Below are 19,122 nucleotides of genomic sequence, written 5' to 3'. Positions count from 1 at the left end.
TGTGTCCCTCTTTCTCTGCTCCTCCCTCACTCATGCTCTGTCTCTATCTCTCAAAAGTAAATACACATTTAAAAAATTTTTTTAAATAAACAAATAAATGAACTGGGGTACCTGGGTGGCTTAGTTGGTTAAGTGTCCATCTTTGGCTCAGGTCATGATCTCACTGCTTGGGGATTCGAGCCTCGCAATGGGCTCTGTGCTGACATCTCGGAGCCTGGAACCTGCTTCAGATTCTGTGTCTCCCTCTCTCTCTGCCCTTCCCCCATTACTATCCCTCTCTGTCTCTTTCTCTCTCTCTCTCTCAGAAATAAACATTAAAAAAAAATTTTTTAAACACACAAAAACACCCCACTAAATATACTCTTACCATATAATCCAGCAATTGCACTCCTTGGTATTTACCCAAATGAGCTGGAAATTTATGTCTACACGAAAACCTACACATAGATGTTTATGGCAGCTTTATTCATACTTGCCAAAACCTAGAAGCACCAAGCTGTCCTTCAGCAGGTGAAACGGATAAACTGTAGTGCCTCCAGACAATGGAATATTATTTAATATTACAAAGAAATGAGATGTCAAGCCATGAAAAGATATAGAGGAACCTTAAATGCAAACCATTAAGTGAAAAAAGCCAGTCTTAAAAAGCTACATATTGTATGATTCCAACTACATGTCATTCTGGAAAAGGCAAAACTATTGAGATAGTAAAAAGATCAGGGGTTGCTAGGGGTTAGAGGGAGGGGTGAAAAGGCAGAACACAGAATTTTTAGGGCAGTGAAAATGTTCCGTATGACACTATAATGACAGGTACATTTGTCCAAACAAATAGAATGTACAACACCAAGAATGAACACTAGTATAAACTATGGATTTGCTGTGATTATGATGTGTCAGTGTAGGCTCATTACGTGTAACAAATGTACCACTCTGGTGGAAGATGTTAATAATAAGGGAGGCTATGCATATGTGGGGCAAGGACCACATGGGAAATCTCTGTACCTTACCCTCAGTCTTGCTGTGAACCTAAAATTGCTCTTTCTTTTTAAAATTTTTTTACATTTATTCATTTTTGAGAGACAGAGTGCAAGTGGGGGAGGGACAGAGAGGGAGAGAAGGAATCAGAGAATCCAAATCAGGCTCCAGGCTCTGAGCTGTCAGCACAGAGCCTGATGCGGGGCTTGAACCCACTAACTGTGAGATCATGACCTGAGCTGAAGTTGGACACTTAACCGACTGATCCACCTAGGCACCCTTAAAATTGTTCTTTAAATGGGGTGCCTGGGTGGCCTAGTCGGTTAAGCGTCCGACTTTCGCTTAGGTCATGATCTCACGGTTCGTGGGTTCGAGCCCCGCGTCAGGCTCTGTGCTGACTGCCAGCTCAGAGCCTAGAGCCTGTTTCAGAGTCTGTGACTCCCTCTCTCGCTGACCCTCCCCTGCTCACGCTGTCTCTCTCTCTCTCTCTCCTAGAAATAAATAAAACATTAAAAAAAATTGTTCTTTAAAAACATCTACTAAAGGACAGCCTGGGTGTCTTAGTCGTTTAAGTGTCCAACTTCAACTCATGTCATGATCTCACGGTTCGTGAGTTTGAGCCCCAAATCGGGTGCTGTGCGGACAGCTCAGAGCCTGAACCCTGCTTCAGATTCTGTGTCACCCTCTCTGCCCCTCACCTGCTCACACACTCTCTCTCAAAAATAAACAAAAATCAAAGAAAAAAGAATTTTAAAAAGTCTATTAAAGAAAGCACTAAGGGGATACCTGGGTGGCTCAGTCAGTTTAGTGTCTGACTTTGGCTCAGGTCATGATCTCATGGTTCATGAGAGTTCCAGCCCGGCATTGGGCTCTGCACTGATAGTGTAGAGCCTGCTTGGGATTCTCTCTCTCTCCTCTCTCTGGCACCCCTCTCCAAATAAAAATTAACTTAAAAAAAAAAACAAAAAAACTAAAGCCATGCCTTGTAATTCTTTGTATTCTTTTAGTGTCTTTATGTAATTAGTTTTCAATAAATACATTTCAACTGATGCACAAATTGACTCATCTACCAGGTGAATAACTTAGATAAAATAATTTAGAGTTGTTGGCTTTTTCTATGTATCCAATGGTGAAACAGTAACGATAAGAAACTGCTCTAACCATGGATTTTAGCCTAGTGAATCTACACTGTCCCACTAGAGAAGTGGGGTGTTATAATTCACACTCCCAGATAGCTGACATTTGTACCACTACGCTGGATGACTACTGATCAGTCTGACTAAAAGTCATCTGAAGTGGGAGAAAACCTTATAATATCTGGTATAAGACTTTTAAAAGGTCTTTCTATTCAGATTGAGAATACTTTTTTTTCATACATACATTGAATTGCTTGGCTCAAAAGTTGACTTGAATTATGTAAATAAAAGTCACATCACATCTATATACCCACAAATCAATAAATGGTTGAAAAACAACCATTCTATATACAAGTTGGGATATTATACTATTTTAAAAGTCTCTATACTTATAAGGCGAAGAATTGGTACTACACGATCTTTTTTTTTTAATTGAAGAGTTTTATAAAACTAGGAAGGAAAAAAAAGACTTACTCAAAACCATCATTGCTCTTGAACTTCCTTTTGGTCATAGCTATTAGCCCAGAGGTCTGGTCGTGTGAGTGGGATTGGAACACCACTAATTTCATTGCCAAACACATTTTTAAATTTTGTCAGACTCTTATGAAAATAACCTCTCTCCCGCTTGCTTTATATATGTCTATTTTTTTTAAAAGTTAATGTCTGTTTCTTTCTTATCCCTTCTACCAGCCATCCACTTGAAGAATGGGGGTGGGGGGAGTTGGGGGAGTAGTATATGACTGTATTAGTTCTTGGTTTTGTTTTTCACATCCACTTGCCTTTTATTTCTTTTATTTATTTTTATTTCTAGGAGAGAGAGAGACAGCGTGAGCAGGGGAGGGTCAGAGAGAGAGGGAGTCACAGACTGAAACAGGCTCCAGGCCCTGAGCTGGCAGTCAGCACAGAGCCCGACGCGGGGCTCGAACCCATGAACCGCGAGATCATGACCTAAGCGAAAGTCGGACGCTTAACCGAGTAAGCCACCCAGGCGCCCCACACATCCATTTGCCTTTTAACTGTTTAGCCCGCTCAGTCACTTCTGTGGAGAAGCTCATTTTATAATTCTCCCCTCCTCTGTTATTCTTATTGAAGGTAAGGAGATAAATTACACAACTCACACACCCCACTCCTACTGGGCTTATATCCTGGACCTGCTAGGCCATCAGGCAGACAGAAGCCAGTTGTTTACTTGCTGACAGAAGCCAGTTGTTTACTTGCTGACCACCAGAGAACCACAGATAAATCTTTTTTGATCAGAAATTCTGGAGAGAACTCAACCTGGCCCTGTATCTCTAACTGGTTCCAGTGCACCCAACAGAGACTATGCCAGTTCCAATTTGTCCACCAGAGGGTGCTATCCATTCCTGCACGGTCTGTTACAGCTATCTGATGGATAAACTCCGTAATTTACAATGGTTTCTGTTTTTCTTAGCCTTCCCTCAGAATTCTTGAATAAAGCACTTTTTAAAACCAAGCATTTAATAAGGGAAAAGAAACCTGATTGGTTGCATAGACAAAAAGGGAAAGCTAAATATAGTTCCAATTCCCACTCCCTGGCATGCATCATCACAGGATGGTGGTTACAAGGATTTTGCAGCAAACATATAATGTAAACACTGGCATTGGCTGTTTTCAAAGGGAGGAAAAACATTTGCAAAGAAATATCTCCAATATACAAACATATATCTATTTACTTTTTTGTTGAAATAATGTGTAAAATTAGGTAAACAGTCATTTCGGAAATTTTCTCCAGGGTAAGGTTTTACAGAAGTTTAAGGACATATGAATCTACTAATTATCATAATGCCCACTCAGACCTGTCTGGCTCCTGAATCTGGGCAGGGAATATAAATCTGAGAGCCTTTAGTCTTCAAGGGTTTTTTGTCTTTTTATTTGTTGTGGAAAGTGCTCTGGTTGATACAGAAGAACTTGATTATGCAGGAGAAGAGAAATAACCTAAGTAGCCTAAGAAGGTTAGGAGGGACACAATCCAAGTTCATTAACCTTCAGTAGGAGGAGAGGGCTTCCTGTATCATCAGAGGAAGAAAAGGGGAGATGTGTACAGATGCGGAGAAATTTGTAACTCTGATCATGAAAAGACAAGGTCTCTGATCTAATGGTTTCTGTTTTCTCAATGAAGCCTAAGGTAAGATGATCTCTTGAGGACTAAGACTTGAGAACAGAAGTGAAATTATAAGATTGTTATCACAATGTATGAGAAAGCAAATTTGCTGGAGAATGAGTGGGATTGCTGGGTGGGACTGAGCATGCCAAAACCTTGTTTGTGATCATTAAAGTAAAACCAGTCAGTCTGGTTGTGTGGTTTCTCCAGTAATGTTCAGCTGCTCATGAGCAGATATGAAAAAGGCAATCATTTTTATTCAGGGTTAGTATTATGCCAAAGAGACTGATAAAGGAGAGAGAAGCAAGGGAGTTGAAGGCGTTTGGCAGGCAGTAATTATAGTGAAGCACCTTGGAATCTTACCTGAACTAAATTGGACTAAAATTCATACCCACTATGATAATGGTAATTAAAGGCCAGAAAGTCAAAACCAGGGAAAGAAAAGCACATAAATAAAAGAACTCATATGTTACTGAAATTGAACTTTATGCCCTGCCGACTCTGCCAACGCCTCATTCCTTGTTCCTTTCCTGTCAAGAGGCTTTTCACAGAGCCTGACAAGTGTAGTGAAGGCAGTAGCAAACACCAGCTTTTGCATTTCAGCCTCAGCCAAAACAAGTATGCCCAGAAGTGGCTAGCCAGAGTCCTCAGCCTCTGCTGTGGGACCCAACCAAGAGATAGATGTTTCTTCTAGGCTTTCCAGAAAGATCAAAGGCCATAGACATTTTGTTCATTTTAAATTTTAGAGAGAAAGCGAACACAAGCAGTGGAGAGGGTCAAAGGGAGAGAGAGAGAGAGAGAGAGAGAGAGGGAGAGTCCCAAGTAGGCTCCATGCTCTAGCCTGATGTGGGGCTCAACCTATGACCCTGGAATCATGACCTAAGCCGAAATCAAGGTCAGATGCTCAACTGACTGAGCTGCCAGGTGCTCCTATAGACAACTTTCTTACTGATTCCCTTTTTCTTGGCCCAAATCTTCCAGCTGGGCATGTATAACTCTAGCAGGGAGGTGGGTGCGTGTCATTAAACCCCACTCCCACACAAGCAAAATTTGGGAGGTCTAACATGGGGCTTGTGGGATGCAGGCAGAATGAGATTGTCCCATGGCATATGGAGGTGAGGACGCAAAGGTGGAATTGGGTGGAGCAGATAGTTAAGCATTAGGGAGATGATAACCCAGTACAAGATAAAGAGACAGCAATCAGAGATCCCAGAACAGGTTATGTGGCTTGAGAATGCCAGGCAGGAGTGGGAGATAATTCCTAGGATGACGGAGCATAGCCCACAATGATGTGTGAAGAGTTATTAGGGGCTACAAGGCCATTTAGATTACACACACACACTCTTATTCACATTCAGATCATCATTAACAAGGCAGAACTTGCATTTCTGTGGGTTTCCCACATAGAAAGCTTTCACGCAATACATCTCAGTTTGTGAAATGTGCATCTGAATCACCCAAGGATCTTGTTGAAAATGTAGTTTCTGAATCAGTAAATCTGAAGTGGGACCTGAAATTCTGGATTTCTAACAAGCTCACAGCTAGTGCTAGTGCTGCTGGTCCAGGGATCACATTTGGTGGAGCAAGGCTCTGGTTATCCATCCCCATGACCATCCTCTGTGTACTGGGACTTGCCAGGAGTCCAACCTCTCCAGAACAACATTCTCTTGTTATCTATTCTGTGTCCTCTTTAAACTTGGCATGACAAATAATGGTAAAAGACAGGGTAACTACACTGGGCCCAAAGAGCTTTGGCCTGACAACTTTCATCACATTAAAAAAAATATTTATTCACTTTGAAAGACAGCATTTGAAAGTGGAGGAGGGTGGGCAGGGAGGGAAGAAGGAAGAGAATCCTAAGCAGGTTCTGCACTGTCAGCACAGAGCCTGACATGGGGCTGAATTTACCAACCATGAGATCATGACCTGAACCAAAATCAAGAGTCAGACACTTAACTGACTGAGCTACCCAGATGCCCCTAGCTTCCCTCATTTTGAGAGAACTCAAGTAACTGTGCTCCACCTTTGAGCTTGAAGATATGTAAATCATGGTGAAAGAACCAGACAGTGTCCACCACTTGGGTTTTCGGTCTGGAGCTAGTACCACTAATCATTGTTCTAATAGTGTTACACACACACACACACACACACACACACACACACACACACACACACACACGGTTTCCTGGATGTCCTTCTTGATGACCTGTATTTCTTTTAGGGATGGATCAGCCATCAGGATGTCAGCGGTACTGAGTGGACTGAGAAGTAACAGGAACAAAACTATATAGGTGCTCTGAAGTTGGGTGTTTGAAAAGAAGATGCTAGGGATTGTGCATTACACACCAGGATCAATGAGGGAGGGGTCAGTCGAGACATTGGAGGGAGTTCAGAAATGCCAATCCTCTTAAAACACTCTTTACCCCTTGCCCACCTATCAGTGGTTCTGGATAATGGCCAGGCAGATTTAGAATCCATGGGTCATTTGTAGTATCCCTCAAACCAGGAGATAAGATGGGGACCATAATTGTATGTGAAAGAGGCCGGAGGGTGCCATGGTTGTACAGTACGGTAATTATGAATCGAATCCTTTAAATATTCATTTAGAGATAGGAGTGAAAATGAAATTACTTTTTATAATCACTTTTGGATGCCAAACTGTGCTTCCTTATACATGACTGCACACTTTTGTACTTTGTGATTGTCAGGAACTGTGAGGGGTTGAGATTTTAGCTAGCAAGTTAGCCTGCCACAGTTTCACAGATGCTGGCAGAAGACACAGACTCCTTGGTCAGAGAAAAAGGACTTTATTACCTATAGCCCAGCAAGCAGCGTGAGGTTAATGTTCACATAGGCACCCCACCTGCACCCCACCCCAGCCCACAGGGACAACATAGGGGAGCCCCGGTGAATACTGCACATGCAGTGGCTTCATATCACAGCAGAGGAACTCTGAGCTTAGGGAACCCAGTTCCTTGCTGAGTGCGGAGACTGCTTGGGATTCTCTCTCTCTCTCTGTTTCTCTCTCCCTCTCTCTCTCCTCTCTCTCTCTCCACCCATCTACCCTCTGGCCTCTCCCCTGCTTGCATGTTCTCTCTCTCTCTCTAAAACAAAACAAAACAGAAGTAAAAATCACATCAAAGGAAATAATCAACACAGTAACAAAGTAACATATCAAATGGGAGAAATACTTACAAATCACATATCTGATAAAGGATTCATAACCAAACTACATAAAGAATTCCTACAATCAATTTTAAAGGGACAGATACCTGATTCACAAATGGGCAAAGGACTTGAATAGACATTTCTCTGAGGAAGACATACAAATGGCCAACAAGTATATAAATGCTCAATATCATTATCATTGTAGAAATGCAAATTGAACCTACAAAGAGATATAATCTCACACATATTTGGATGGCTACTATAAAAAACCCACAAAAATAAGTGTTAGTGAAGATGTGGGGGATATTGGAACCCTTGTGCACTATTGGTGAGACTGTTAAATGGTGGAGCTACTTTGGAAATCAGTATGAAGTTTCCTTAAAAAATTAAGAATAGGGGCGCTTGGGTGGCTTAGTTGGTTGAGCGTCCGACTTTCGCTTAGGTCATGATCTCGTGGTTCGTGGGTTCGAGCCCCTTGTCTGCCAGCTCAGAGCCTGGATCCTATTTCAGAGTCTGTGTCTCCCTCTCTCTCTGACCCTCCCCTGCTCACGCTGTCTTTCTCTCTCTCTCTCCTAGAAATAAATAAAAATATTGAAAAAAAAATTAAAAATAGAACCCAAAAGAATTGAAAGCAGGATCCTAAAGAGATATTTGCACACTCATGTTCACTGAAACATTATTCACAATAGCCAAGAGATGGAAGGAACCCAAAAGTCCATGGATAGATGAATGGATAAAGAAAAGTAGTATATACATACAATGACATACTATTCAGCTTTTAAAAAGAAGGAAATTCTGTCACATGCTACACCACAGATAAATCTTAAGAAAATTATGCTAAGTGTCATGCCTGGGTGGCTCAGTTGGTTAAAAGTGTCCGACTTTTGCTTTCAGCTCAGGTCATGATCTCACTGTTCGTGGATTTGAGCCCTGCGTTGGGCTCTGCACTAGTAGCAAAGAGCCTGCTTGGGATTCTCTATGTCTCCCTCTCTCTCTGCCCCTCCTGTGCTCACTCTCTTTCTCAAAAAAAAAAAAATGGACAAAAACTTTAAAAATTTTTTAAGAAGAAAATTATGCTAAGTGAAATAAGCAAGTCACAAGACAAAAGCTATATGACTTCACTTTTAGAAGACATCTAAAGAGGTCAAATTTGTAGAAATAAAAAATTGTGGTACCAAGGGCTGGGGGGGGTGGCCATGGGGTGTTGTTGTTTGATGGGTATGGAGTTTTAGTTTTCCAAAAATAGTTCTAGAGATCTGTTGCACAATAACGTGAATATAGTTAACACTATGAAACTGTACACCTCAAAATGGTTTAGATGATAAACTGTTTTGTGTTTTTTCCCTGTGATTTTTTTAAAATGTGGAAACCATTCTTTGCTTGCCAGCAACATAAAACTTCTAGGCCAGATTTGACCGGAGGGTCATACACAGTTTGCCAGTTCCTGTTCTAACCAATAGTACATAGTCAGATCTCACCGGCTGTTTCAATCATGCAATTAGAGCTGTCCTGCAATACCCATTCCAACCCAGTTTCCTGCAGTGCTTCTAAGTGTTACGTCTCTTAGTCTTCTTTAATCCAGAAAGTCAATCTCTCAGGCTTTCCTTGACTTCCATGACCTGGACACTTTTGAAGATCACAAGCTAATTATTTTGTAAAAGGTCTTCTTTCAGTTTGAGTTTTCTATTTCCTCATAGTTAACTCCAGGTATGCATTCCTGTCAGGATACCACAGAACTGGTGCAGTGTTCTTCTCAATGGATAATATCAGAAAGAACATGATAACATCTGTCTCATTATTGGTACTGTTAACTTTGACCACTTGTCTGCCAGGTTTTTATGCTGTAAAGTTATCTTTTCCCCCTTTAATAAATAATGTGTGAAGAGATACTTTTAGGTGTATTCTTTTCAGAAACAAACTTTCACCTATTTATTTTAGCTTCCGTGATTTTTGCCTGAACCAATGATTAATATGATGGTTGCAGAATGGTGACATTCTAATTTTGTCATTCTAACCACATTTATTTTTTAAAAAATTTTTATGTTTATTTTTGAGAGAGAGAGATAGAGGCAGACCATGAGTGGGGGAGGGGCAGAGAGAGACACACTCGCAGAATCAGAAGCAGGCTCCAGGTTCTGAGCTGTCAGCACAGAGCCCAATGCAGGGCTTGAACTCGAGAGCAGTAAGATCATGACCTGAGCCAAAGTCAAACGCTCATCCAACTGAACCACTCAGATGCCCGCCCCCTCCCCACATTTTACTAGTTGACATTCTGACTATAAAGAAGATCTTTCTCTCTCTTTTTTTAAGTTTATTTATTTTGAGAGAGAGGGAGAGAGAGAGAATCCCAAGCAGGCCCCATTCCGTTAGCACAGACCATAGACCGCGTTCAATTCCACGAACCTCGAGATCATTATGTAAGCAGAAATCAAGAATCAGACACTTAACCAACTGAGTGGCCCAGGCACCCCAAGGAAGATCTTTCTTGACCTCTACATTTATAAACTCACGGAAACTTATTTTATGGGTGATAAAATATTTTAATTCAATTAAGGTATTGTTATTGTTAATCATATGGGTGCTAATTTGTTAATTTCATTACTTGTTTTGATGCTCAAATTGTCTTAGAATTGGCCGAGGGAAGCTCTTTTAACATGTCCCATGTTCTTTTTTGTTCCCATCATATTTTATGTGTTTTCTTACTTACTGGTAACAAAAAGGTGTTTCAGGTTCATCTTATGTTTACTCTGTCCCTGTCCAAGCCATAGCCATCATGAGACAGAAAGGAGCTCTGCCACAGAGTTACAATGGAGACCAGCCAAGTGGAGAGGAGGGTGGGAAGAGGGACTAAGAGAGGAAACCAAGATGAGAGAGTGACATTCCAAGACATTCAGTGTATTTGTATGTCCAAAATAACATCACTACTGGTTGTTTACGGAGATCCCATAAGGTAATCTTTCCTAAGTTTGTTCTTACCTACAAGAGGAATCCATCTTACCTATATTGAGAGTTAACATGGAGAGTGAAAAGTGCAGGGCTTTTGAACATGTTAACTTGGATTCAAATCTCAGTCCTCCTACTGACTAGCTCTGTGAGCTTGTCTAATTGGTTTTTACCTCTTAGAACTTCAGGTTCCTAGGCTTTTGAGGAAGATCATAATAATATTTGCTACCCTGGACTGTTATGAGGATTATAAATGCTAGATACAGGGGTGCCTGTGTGGCTCAGTCTATTGAGTATCCGACTCTTGATTTCAGGTCAGGTCAAGATCCCAGGGTTGTGGAAAATAAACTCAAAATGGATGAAAGACCTAAATGTGAGACAGGAAACCATCAAAATCCTACAGGAGAAAATAGGCAACAACCTCTTTGACCTCAGCTGCAGCAACTTCTTACTTGACACATTTCTGAAGGCAAGGGAAATAAAAGTAAAAATGAACTATTGGGACCTCATCAAGATAAAAAGCTTCTGCACAGCAAAGGAAACAATCAACAAAACTAAAAGGCAACCGACGGAATGGGAGAAGATAGTTGCAAATGGCATATCGGATAAAGGATTAGTATCCAAAATCTATAAAGAACTTAACAAAAATAAAATAAATAATAAAAACAAATAATCCAGTGAAGAAATGGGCAGAAGACATGAATAGACACTTCTCCAAAGAAGACATCCAGATGGCCAACAGACACAAGATGCTCAACATCACTTCATCATCAGGGATATACAAATCAAAACCACACTGAGATACCACTGCACTTGGATCAAAGTGGCTAAAATGAACAGCTCAGGAAACAACAGATATTGGCAAGGACTGGAAAAAAGAGAACCCTCTTGCACTGTTGGTGGGAATGCAAACCGGTGCAGCCGCTCTGGAAAACAGGGTGGTGTTGCCTCAAAAAATTAAAAATAGAACTATCCTATGACCCAGCAATAGCACTACTAGGAATTTACCCAAGGGATACAGGAGTGCTGATGCATAGGGGCACATGTACCCCAATGTTCATAGCAGTGCTATCAACAACAGCCAAATTATGGAGAGCCCAATGTCTATCAACTGATGAATGGATCAAGAAGATGTGGTTTATCTATACCATGGAATACTACATGGCAATGAGAAAGAATGAAATCTTGCCATTTGCAACAACGTATATGGAACTGGAGGGTATTATGCTAAGTTAAATGTCATTCAGAGAAAGACAGATGTCATATGTTTTCACTGATAGGTGGAGTTTGAGAAACTTAACAGAAGACACAGGGGAAGGGAAAGGGAAAAAAATAGTTTCAAACAGAGAGGGAGGCAAACCACAAAAGACTCTTAAGTACAGAGAACAAACTGTGAGTTGATGGGAGTGGGGGTGATGGGCATTGAGGAGGGCACTGGTTGACTTGTTGTGATGAGCACTGGGTATTTGTTGTATGTAAGCAATGAATCATGGGAGTCTACTCTCGAAGCCAAGAGCACACTGTATACACTGTAAGCTAACTTGACAATAAATTATATTTAAAAAAAAAATCCCCGGGTTGTGGGATTGAACCCCTCATTGAGCTCCCCACTGAGTGTGGAGTCTGCTTAAGATTCTTTCTCTCTCTCGGGGCGCCTGGGTGGCTTAGTCGGTTAAGCGTCCGACTTTCGCTTAGGTCACGATCTCGCGGTTCGTGGGTTCGAGCCCCGCGTCGGGCTCTGTGCCGACTACCAGCTCAGAGCCTGGAGCCTGTTTCAGTCTGTGACTCCCTCTCTCTCTAGCCCTCCCCTGCTCACGCTGTCTCTCTCTCTCTCTCTCCTAGAAATAAAGGAAAAAAAAAAAGATTCTTTCTCTCTCCCTCTGCTCCTCTCCCCCATTCATGCTCTCAATCTCTCTCTCTTTCTCTAAAATATTTTTTTAATTTTAAAAAAAGAAAGAAATACTAGATACCAAAGGCTCCTAGTTGGTGCTGCACCAGCCACACCTCATACTGCTATGTGGGAAGAGGCATAATCATTATCTCTCCAAACGTAGTGTCTTATGTGTATTAAGGGATTCTTTCACTAAGAATATTACTATCCTGTTTTCTAATTATTTCATAAGCCTTATCTCACCAGACCAATGCAATGGAAGTTGTAGAAAAGAAAGGGAAGACAGATCTATTTTTAAAGCACATTGCCATAGAAAGCCATCAAAAGTAATTTCCACAAAACAGATAATGACCTTTGCTTTTTATGTTGTACACATCTGTATTGTCTGAATTCTTTGCCCAGATACATTCTCTTATTATTGGTGTGATTGTATTGTTTTAAGTGAAGTGTTCCCTCAGCTAGATCAGAGCTCTTTGAAACCTAACGTCAGAGCACTGAATTGAATAAGATTTTGTCCTAGAGCAAAGTTAAGGGAAAATCTTCCTTGATCCTTTAATCCATATATTAACTAACTCTGCATGATGATGTAACAGCCTTGATTTAGCTTAATCATCATGACACTCATTTCATTCATATGCCTGAGTCACAATGACTGACTGAGAAAGAGATCCTGGTTGACCTGGAGTGGTCACATCTTACCCATACCTTCCATTTAATGTCAAGCAAGCAAGTGTTCAAGACAGACTTTGTTCCTGGCACTTTCTTTCTATAACTCTTATTTGCTGTACAAAGACTTTTCATACCTGTGATTTTATTAGCTCTTCCAATATTCAATAACAGTATCTTTCTCATTTTTGAATTCTGATGTGCCTGAAACATGCTTTGCTCACAATAGATGCTCAATAAGTAATTTTTAAAAAAATTTGAGTATACTTGACACACTGTGTTACATTAGTTTTATATGTACAGTTTAGTGATTTGACACGCTTAGACATTATGGTGCATTCACTACAGGTATAGCTACCATCTGTCCCATTACATCGCTATTACAATATCATTAACTCTCTTCCTTATTCTGTGCTTTTTATTCCCATGAATTATTTATTCCATAACTGGAGGCCTATACCTCCTACTCTCCTTCACCCATTTTGTCCAATCCCCACCTCCCTCCCCTCTAAGCAACCATTGATTTGTTCTCTGTATTTATAGTTCTGATTCTGCTTTTTGTTTGTTCAATTTTTTTTAGATTCCATTTATGCGTGGAATCACCTGGTATTTGTCTTTCTCAGTATGACTTATTTCACTTAGCATAATACCCTCTGGGTCTATCCTTGTCTCAAATGGCACAATCACATCCTTTTTTATGGTTGCATAATATTCTGGGGTGTGTGTGTGTGTGTGTGTGTGTGTGTGTGTGACACTTTCCTTATACATTGTCTATTGATGGACACTTAGCTTGCTTTTATGTCTTGGCTATTATAAATAATACTTCAGTAAACATAGGGGTGCATCTGTCTTTTCATGTTAGTGTTTCTTTTTTTATAAATGCCCATTAGTGGAATTATTGGATCATATAGTATTGCTATTTTTTTAATTTTTAAAACTTTTTTTAATGTTTATTTATTTTTGAGAGATAGAATGTGAGTAGGGGAGGGGCAGAGAGAGAGAGGGAGACATAGAATCTGAAGCAGGCTCCAGGCTCCGAGCTGTCAGCACAGAGCCCGATGTGGGGCTCAAACTCACGAACTGTGAGATCATGACCTGAGCTGAAGTCAGACGCCCAACTGACTGAGCCAGCCCCCCAGGCGCCCCTACTATTGCTATTTTTAAGTTTTTGAGGAACCTCCATATTATTGTCCACAGTGGCTGCACCAGTTTGCATTCTTACCAATAGTGCATGAGGGTTCCTTTTTCTCCACATCCTCGTCAATGCTTGTTTCTTGTCTTTTTTTTCTTGTCTTTTATTTTAGCCATTCTAAAAGGTGTCAATAAGTATTTTTTTAATAGATTTTTTTAAAAACAACATAGAGAAGAGGAGAAGGAAGTGAATATGTTTTGGGGGCTTGCCACTTGCCGGTACTTTATATCCCATGTCACAATCTTTTCAACAATCTTGTTTAATAATGTAGTGGGTACTGCAGATATTTCCCCAAAATCTACTCCATGCGTGCAGGGTAAGCTTTGGAAATTCTCACCCCACAGGCAGAAGGGACTTCTTGACCAATTGTCATGATTGTCCTCTATCTAGAAGAAAGATAGCGTTGATAAATCCTCATGAGGGGAGCATGGTGGCACAGGCTTATCTTGTTCCATTCCCCAGATGTCAGGGCTGCATTCAGTGGTTCCAGAAATCAAAATCACGATGGCTTTAAAACTTTCTTTTTCTTTCTTTCTTTTTTTTTTTTTTTTTTCATGTAACAAGGAGTCCAAAGTAGAAAGTTCAGGGCTCATGCAACTGCTCAGGAAACCAGACACCTTTTCTCTTCTTCCACTGCCGTCTATAGTGAAAGGCTTTCTTCCATAGTCACAAAATGTTTGTTGTACCACTGGGCAGCATCTCCACATTACAGGCAGGAAGAAAGACCAAAGACAAAAGATGCATATCTGGGGGCACCTGGCTGGCTCAATTGGTAGAACATGTGACTCATGATCTCAGGGTTGTGAGTTAAAGACCCACATTGGGCTTAGAGCTTATGAAAACAAAAATCATGTCTATTAAGTTTGTCCTTTTTCATTTTATTTAATTTTATTTTAGGTTAAAAAATTTTTTTAAAGTTAATATAAGTGGATAAAAGGAAATTGAAAAACACAAGAAGCAAAGAACAAAGTCATCCATAATCACAAGCAATTTATAGTTTAATTTCTGGGTCCCCTGTGTGTATTTAAGATCATACACTTAAGATCATACACTTATGTGTCATGCTTTTTTACACACAGTGAATATTTACCATTTCAAAGTCTCAAAACTATGGGTATTTTGAAAACCAAGAATACACTACACCAACACCATCTGAAAGAAAAAAAATGTCCCTTTTCATTTTAATCAGGAAAACAATAACTTTCCTAAAAGCCCTAACCATTAGATATTAGAGTTCTGCTTATATCTTTCTGACTAGAACTGTGTCAAAACCCCAGCTGCAAAGGAGTCTGGAAACCAGAGTTCTTTAATTGGGCACACTGCTACCCTGAACAAAATTGGGATGTGTTTGTAGGAAAGATGAAGGGGAAGTGGATACTGAACAGCCAATATCAAGCATGAAATATTTTTCTGAGTGTTTATATCTGGCTCTCTGCCATTAATTGTACATGCTTGCCACTTTGGTTATTTTGCAATGTTTCTGTTCGATAATAGAGAAAACCATAAACTGTCTGTGTCCCAAATTAGAAAGGATATGTTGCAATTGGATGTCACCATATGGGCCAACTATTTTAGATTAAAAAGAGGGGCAAAGCTTGTTTTTGTCCATAGAGCTGGACTATGGCAAAAGCTTTCTGTCACCCTGCTAAGAAGAGAGATGTCCTGATTTCTTCACTGTTCATATTTGATCTTGGACCTCAGTGCTAGAGGGCTGAGTTCTTCATACTCATCATAATTTATGGTGTATTATCACCACTGGCTTTCCCAAAATTCCCTCTCTCTCATTAATTTATATACTTTAAAAAAACCACATCTACTCTTCTCCTCCTTCTACTGTAGGCAATTATTGTGATGTGTTTAATGTATAGTTTGTCTTTTTTTGTAAATGTTCTTGCATAATGCATACTGGGAGTTAAACTTTTATTTATTTTTTATTTTTTTAAGATTCTGTTTTAAGTAATCTCCACACCCAATGTGGGACTCAAACTCATAAGCCCAAGATCAAGAATCACATGTTCCATAGACTGAGCCAAGCAGGCACCCCTGTGGGCTTATACTTTTAATTTGTAGAAATTATATTGAGCTATATGCCCCACTTTGTTGTGTTGTGTTCTTAGGCAGCATTGGGTTTTTAAGATCCATCCACATTGCTTTATGTACATGTAACCCAGTGCTTCTGATTGCTGCATTATACCTCACAGTGTATATCCATCCACTTTGCATCCATACATTTTGTTATGGGCTGAATTGTGTTCCCCCCAAATTCATATATCAAAGCCCAACCCCAGTACCTGAGAATATAATTGCATTTGGAGATAGGGCTTTTAAAGAGGTAATTAAAAACTTGACAATAAACTATTTTAAAAAAAAAGAATAAAGACTTTTCCAGATATGAAAAAAAAGTGTGTAGATTCTATGCAAGTTATCCTATTTTGTGGATTGTATCTATGTAGGCTTTCAAAAATCTTTCATTAACAGTATTACACATTTTTTGTTTTTTTTATTCATCTCATTAGGCATCATGATTTTTCTTTTTTCGCTAAATTTTCTTCATTAAAAGAGATATGGTTACACACACACACACACACACACACACACAAAAGAGGTAATTAAAGTTCAATGAAGTCATAAATGAGTAAGCTTTAATCTACGTGATTGTATTTGGAAACAGGACCTTCAGAGAGATGAATAAATTCAACTGAGACTCTGAGGTGGGGCTCTACTCCAATATGACCTGTGTTCATAAAGAAGAGAGACACACCAGAGATGTGGGTGCACAGAGAAAAACTATGTGAGGACACAGAAAGAAGGTGGCCATGAGCAAGCCAAGGAGCATGGGCTCAGGAGAAACCAAACTTGCCAACACTTTGATCTTGAACTTTCAGCCTCATAACCATGAAAAACTAAATTTCTATTGTTTGAGCTGCCCAACCTATGGTATTTTGTTATGGCAGTTCTAGAAGTCCAATATACTTTCTCAGAGATGCCCAGATTTCTTTCAGCTCTTCTATTAAAAGCCTTTGAAGCCAACAAACAAGCTTTCCTACAAAACTGACAATACTGTACAGCTAACATCTGATTATTACTTAATGCCATTTTATGTTGAAAACTGAGAAGCCTTTCTCTTGGAGTTCTGAATCTTTCAGTGCCTTGTTAATTGAAAGCCTGGCAAAGGGAAAAGAGGAATCCTATCCTTGATGACATATAATAGGCTTAGATAACCTAGGCCCAAGCTTTTCAGTCTTTAATTGGCCAGAGATTGGTTCAGAGACATTTCAACCAATGTGAGGTAGAGGACTCTTTCTAGAAATTTTGTGACATGGGTATTTTTCTTTCCTTTAGATTAGTGGACCTGCTGCAGCCATTCTGTCACCATGAGGGAAGCAAGCTTTAGGATTAGGCTGATGCCACAGAAAGCAGCAGGTAAGGATGAAATATGCCAGGTTTTGATTCAGACCAACTCTGAAGCCTATTCTACTTCTGTACTTTTCAGTCACATGAGCCAGGAAATTCCCCTTATTCTTTAAGCCAATGTGAATCTTCTGTAACTTGCAAGGAAAGATATTCTAAATGATACTATAGGTAGATGCAAGGGTCTAAATGTGAATAAAATCAGATCTCAGCTGTTGGTGGGCATAAATTCATTTGCACTGATCAGACTGATAAAAAGTGAATACAACAGTAACACCAGTCCTGATTATTGGCTTTAGGTAACAGAAGCTCACATCCATTGATGGTAAGAATGTAAATTGCTGGGACACCTGGGTGATGACTCTTAATTTTGGCTCAGGTCATAATCTCACAGTCATGAGATCAAACTCTGAGTTGGGCTCTGTACTGAGAGCATGCCTGCTTGGGATTCTCTCTTTCCTCTCTCTCTGTCCCTACCTCGTACTCGTGCACACGTGCTCTCATGCACATGCTCTCTCATAAATAAATAAATAAATAAATAAACAAACTTTTTTTAAAAAAGAGAGGAATGTAAATTGCTATTTTATTTTGGAAAACAATCTGGTAATACATTAGGCTTAACTTTTTGAAATTGTGGTTTCTTTAGGTCACAGTGGTTGAATATCAATAGTTTCATGTGATTCAACTCAATACGTTAAAAACATATTCTTTGGGGCACCTGGGTGACTCAGTTGATTGAGCATCCAACTTTGGCTCAGGTCATGATCTTGTGGTTCACCAGTTCAAGCCCGGCATTGAGCTGGGTGCTGACAGCTCAAAGCCTGGAGCCTGCTTCAGATTCTGTCTCCCTCTCTCTCTGCCCCTCCTCTGCTCGCGCGCGTACTCTCTCTCTCTCTCTCTCAAAAATAAATAAAAATATTAAAAAAAATTAAAAACACATATTCCTTAACCTAATAATCTCAGTTTTGGGAATCTAGCCCGTAGGAATAAAAGCATTAGAATATAAAACTCCTTGTAGATAGGTATTTATTATTTTTTTAATGTTTATTTATTTTCAAGAATGTGAGCAGGGATGGAGCAGAAAGAGAAAGAGACACAGAATCCGAAACAGGCTCCAGGCTCTGAGCTGTCAGCACAGAGCCCAATGGGTCTCGAACTGGTGAACCACAAGATCATGAGCTGAAGTTGGACCGTTAACCCACTGAGGCGCCCAGGCACCGCCCCCTGCCCGTAGATAGGTATTTATTGCAACACTGTTGATAGTGACAAAGCAAAGCAAGATTAGAAACCATCTCAACATTGAGGAATAAATTATCATACATCCAAAGTATAGAATATTATCTAAGAACTATTTCAGTAAGGAGTTATATCTGTATCTCTTTGCTTGGAAGTAGGTCCCTGATGTTCAATCAGAAAAAAAGATGCAGAAGGAAAAAAAAGAAAAAGGGAAAGAGATGCAGAGTACCATGTTGACAATGATCCCAGTGGTGTCAAAACAGGGGAAAAAACCCTTCTCTATGTATATATAGATGTCTGAGTGGCTACAGAGAAGGGAGTGAAAGGTAAATACTGCAAAGGTAACATGAGTTACCTTAGGGAGAGGGTAATGGAGGAAATT

The sequence above is a fragment of the Hyaena hyaena genome, unplaced genomic scaffold (genome assembly GCF_003009895.1).
Source record: "Hyaena hyaena isolate Hyena2069 unplaced genomic scaffold, ASM300989v1 scaffold_6, whole genome shotgun sequence".
Lineage (NCBI taxonomy): Eukaryota > Metazoa > Chordata > Mammalia > Carnivora > Hyaenidae > Hyaena > Hyaena hyaena.
Note: the sequence above shows the minus strand (reverse complement) of the source record.